This window comes from Rhamphochromis longiceps, linkage group LG22, assembly GCF_057381845.1.
Source record: "Rhamphochromis longiceps isolate RC_006_pf linkage group LG22, R_longiceps_female_GT1.1, whole genome shotgun sequence".
NCBI lineage: Eukaryota > Metazoa > Chordata > Actinopteri > Cichliformes > Cichlidae > Rhamphochromis > Rhamphochromis longiceps.
The window spans coordinates 34,326,860-34,328,199 of record NC_140577.1 but is presented as its reverse complement, the minus strand read 5'-3'; positions in this window follow the sequence as shown (position 1 = coordinate 34,328,199).

The following is a 1,340-nucleotide window of genomic DNA, read 5'->3' as shown; positions in this document are numbered from 1 at the left end:
GGGGTGGGGTGGGGGGGGGGGTCGCTAGGGGACCACCGTTGGGGCGCTTGTGTTATCACGGCGTCGGTGGCGTCCGGGGAGCGGCGTCGCGGGAAGAAGAAGAAGAAGCGGCGCAGTTGGGACAGTACGTGACGGCGCAGTTTGTACACACGTGCGCTCGGCACTCGCGGCACAGGATCTTGGTCTTGACGTCTTTGCTCCTGGGACACACGCGGCACCTGCGCCTCTTGACCGGAGAGGAGTCGCGTGGCGTAGCGTTGTTAGAGGCTGCCTCGGCGGTAGCGCCTCGGGCCGCGACTCTTCCTCCTCCTCCTCCTCCTCCTCCCGGTCCTCGCGCTAAAGCCGCCCTGGCTTCGAGCATGGGGCGCGCGAGCGCTTTGCCCAGTCGCTCGAGGAAGAGCCGTCGTCTGTTGAGCTTGCCCGGCATCCAGTCGGGGTGAATTTCCCTCCACAGCACGAACGCGTTGTAGGCCGCCACGTCGACCATGTTGTGGAAAAGGGCCACGGGCCACCTGCGGGTCTTTCTCCTGCAGCTGTACGTGCTCACGACCTTGTCCAGGTTGTCCACTCCTCCCTTGGTGCGGTTGTAATGCAGCACCAAGGGCGGTTTCGCGCCGCTTCTGTTGCTGCTGCCGCTGCTGCTGCTGCTGCTGCTGTTGCTGATGCGGCGGCTAGGCCGGGGCTCGGGGCCGGAGCGATGGTGGTAATAACGAGGAGCTGTGGTGAGGAGCAGCACGTTCTTGTTCTTCTTGGCCACGTAAGAGAGGATGATCGTGTCGGGGCCTCCTCCTCCTCCTCCTCCTCCTCTTCCTCCCCCTCGTCCCGCGGAGCCGCCGAGTACCACGGATTCGACGGAGCCCACGGCCCTGCCCTTGACGCAGCGCAGCTCTCTGGGGATCTCGGGTCTGTTCGACCGCAGAGTGCCCAGCACGGTGTGGCCTCTCTCGCGATAGAGCCTATCGGCGAGCTCGCGCGAGGTGAAAAAGTTGTCGCACGTGACGTTGCGTCCCGGAGTCAGTCCCTCGGTGAGGTCCACGACCACTCGAGTGGCCAGGTGCTTTTCGGGAGGGCCGCGCTTGTCGGGCTTGCCGGTGTAGACTTGCATCTTCCACGCGTAGCTGGAACGCGCGTCGCACGCCACCCATATCTTGATCCCGTACCTGGCCGGCTTGCTGGGCATGTACTGTCTGAACGGACACCGTCCTGATGGATGGATGGATGGATGGAGAGAGAGAGAGAGAGAGAGAGAGAGAGAGAGAGATGTGGGAAAGTGTGGGGGAGATTGGGGCAGAAACGCAAGGAGAAGACATTCAATTCAATTCAATTCAATTTTATTCATA